Here is a 3340-nt window from a genome sequence, read left to right as displayed (position 1 = left end):
TTGCAAATCATCAACAGCTGTAGAATTAATAGTAGAGAGGATGCTTTCCACACTGTAGGCAGAGACCTTGGTGATGATGGTGATGGAGATATGGAGAAAGTGTGGAATTGCTGTGAAGATATATTGACAAGATGTAGACGGAGGCTTCTTTTATTTGTTTTGGCCACAGTTCAAGGTTTTGTTAGTCAAATGATTGATGGAAAAGCTGACTTATGGTTGCAGTGGGCCAGCTGGGCCACCAGGCTGCCAAGCCTGATGATGTTCTCCTGCTGCCTTTGTTACAGGCTTGTCCCCAGCCAGCCCACTCCTTCCTTGAATTGGTTTTGCAACATGTTGGGCACTTCTGTGTGGGACCCCATTGAGTACCTATGGGGGCCAGGAAGCAGGCAATAGTGACAGGCACCCAGCACCCTAGCACAACATGGTTGAAGACAGCATCTGCCAGTTCAAGCTGCCCAGAATCAAGGAAGTCTGCCGCAATTTTCTTGTTCTGGAAGACCACCCCACCCCTTCGCTCACAGCCTCAGGAATAAGAGATTGAACATCATTTAGCCTCATATGTTCAGACAAGCCATTTGATCTAAAATTATCTCAAAGTAGCTAAGCAACTTTAAGAGGAAAATCTGGAAAACCCAGACTCAGCTCCAGAAGCGTCATAAAGACCTTGAACAACAGGACTTTGAAATTGCTCAGAAAATCAAGGAGAAGCTAACAACTGAGGCAGAAAGATAACATATTCATGAGAAGAAAGATGAGGATATAGCTCACATTTTGTAAGAAAAGAAATTAGAGGAAAATACACACCTTTCAGAATCCTCTGGAGCCAATACTTATGAATAGAGTTACTATTATGAAGATGGAGGAACAAAACCAAGAGGGGTGTAAGAAGCAATCTCTATTCCATCATGAATGAACCACACATCAGGAGTGGTATGCTGCTGAAATTGCCAGATAACTGCAAGAGAAAGAACTTTTGGTTACCCAGGTGGACTTGAGAGCAGCTCAGGTAGCCCAAGATGAGCAGATTGTTTGACTGTTAATGGCCAAGGACATGAAAGCTTATAAAAAAGTCAAGGATAGGGAGAAATCACATTTGGACAAAAGGAAGCATGACACTGAGAGGAAGGCCAAAACAGCTGAATCATCACACCCCAAGTCAAAGGAGAGAGATAAACCTCACGGAACTAAAAATGACAGGTCAGCTCAGTCTCCAAACCCTGCCATGGCAGATGATGAGAAATTGGATAATACTCATTTTACAAACTAGCATAATTCCACACACCATTTCTCAAAATCAGAATCCTATCATAAAAGTTTTCATTACAAGCACTAAAAACTGAGGATCCTTCTTTGAAAAAGACTCACTGTAGTAAATATTAGTGGATGATATAGAATGCATTTCACATTGAGTTTTGCCTCTTATATTTGCATCCCTACTATTTATTGTTTTTTTTAAGCACAGTTTATATTTCAAATGTTTTGGTTATTCCTGATCATTTGAGTAGTACAAGAAAGTATAGAATCTGAATTTTAGCCAACTTTATGCTTTCTATGCTTCTGAGAATATAATATTTAAGAGTTCTAGAAAATGCCATCTTGGATAGGATTGGAGTATTGCTACATCGGATGTAGGCTATCTGTAGCAATTAAAGTTTAATGAAGATGAATGATCAAAAACAAGTACAATATTTAGATGAAGTACACATCAAAGAACACAAGAAATAATAATAAGAAAAAGCTGACTTATAACTACTCTGAGACATACTGGGCTGGATAATTTGGATTTGTGCTACTGAATTGAACTGGGACATTTTACGTATTGAGGAATCATATTTTTTCACTAATTTCAGTAAGTTTAATATATGGTGAATATTTTTAAAAATATTAAAAATTGAAACATGAAGATCCTATATGAAGGAAAGCATTACTATGTGATCAAGTATCTTTTTCCAGTTTATAATTATATGTATGTTGCTAGTTGCCATCTAGCTGACTATGACTCCTAGTGACCCGAGGAGCAATAGAACAAAATTTTGTCCTATCCTATGCCATCTTCATGATCTTTGCTATAAATAATACTATTTTTGCAGTCACTATGTCAATCCACTTCACTGAGGATATTTTCTGTTAGCTTAGTTTGAGTCTGCTGAAATGGACTTGAATCTGGACTTGAACTAAATGGTATTTTTTGCCTTCCCACTCTCGATATCTTTCCCCTAATCAATCTCACTCTAAGTACCACAACAGTGAGTAAAATTCTTGTTGTTGTTGTTGTTATGTGCCATCGAGTCGCTTGCGACTCACAGCGACCCTATGTACAACAGCCTTAAACTCTGTTCTGTCCTGTGCCAATCGCACTGTCTCCGACACTCCCATCCCAATTATCCCAGTCACTGAATCAATCCACCCCATAGAGGGCCTTCCTCTCCTGCGCCGTCCCTCTACCCTTCCAAGCATGATGTCCTTCTCCAAGGACCGGTCTCTCCTCACAACATGTCCAAAGTATGTTAGATGGAGCCTCAGAATCCTTGCCTCCAAGGAGCCACTCGGTTTAACCCTTTCCAGGACGAATCTGTTTGTTTTCTTAGCATTCCATGGTATTCTCAATACTCTTCTCCAGCACCACAGCTCAAAGGCATCAATTCTCCTTCTATCCTCTTTGGTCTTTGTCCAACTCTCTGATGCATAACAAGTGATTGCGAAGACCATGGCCTGTATCAAACGCACCTTAGTCTCCAGAGAGACACCATTGCTCTTCAGTATTTTGGAGAGGTCCCTAACAGCAGACTTTCCCATGGCAATGAGCCTTTTAATTTCCTGGCTACTGGTGCCAAGAGTGTTAACTGTGAAGCCAAGCAAACTAAAGCTGTGTACAATCTCAATCTCTTCACCATCCATCCTGATGTTGCCAATTGGTCCAGTGATGAGAATCTTTGTCTTCTTGAAATTAGCGAGTTAAAACAAATATCAGACTTGAATGATTGAAGAAAAGTGCAGGAGCATGGGAGCATAGCACATCTGACCTGAAAGCTATCTATTTGCTGTGATGGATATTATTGAAGGATACAGTTCACCTTTATGGAGCAGGTAGAAGTTGGACTCAACTACCCTCATCAGCTCCTTTCACAGTGATTATGAAAATCCATTCAATAGTATGAATCTGTAACATATTATGAATAATATTAGAAAAATATAGGAATTCTATAACTCTTAATGAATCCCATGTACCCTGAACATGTTATTGTTGTTGTGTGGTATTGACTTGCCTATGACTCACAGCGTCCCTATGGACAACAGCTCTGAACCCTGTCCTATCCGGAGACAATCTCATCATCTCTAA

At 40.0% G+C, this 3340-nt stretch overlaps 1 pseudogene; it reads left to right on the top strand.

The window, feature by feature from the left end:
* The first annotated feature begins 421 nt into the window (after positions 1 to 421).
* On the top strand, positions 422 to 1333 carry LOC102857988 (annotated as a pseudogene).
* Positions 1334 to 3340: the final 2007 nt, after the last annotated feature.

This window comes from Elephantulus edwardii, unplaced genomic scaffold, assembly GCF_000299155.1.
Source record: "Elephantulus edwardii isolate Elephantulus edwardi_28Jun2011 unplaced genomic scaffold, EleEdw1.0 scaffold00012, whole genome shotgun sequence".
Classification (NCBI taxonomy): domain Eukaryota; kingdom Metazoa; phylum Chordata; class Mammalia; order Macroscelidea; family Macroscelididae; genus Elephantulus; species Elephantulus edwardii.
Note: the sequence above shows the minus strand (reverse complement) of the source record. Positions and strands in the feature narration are given on the sequence as shown.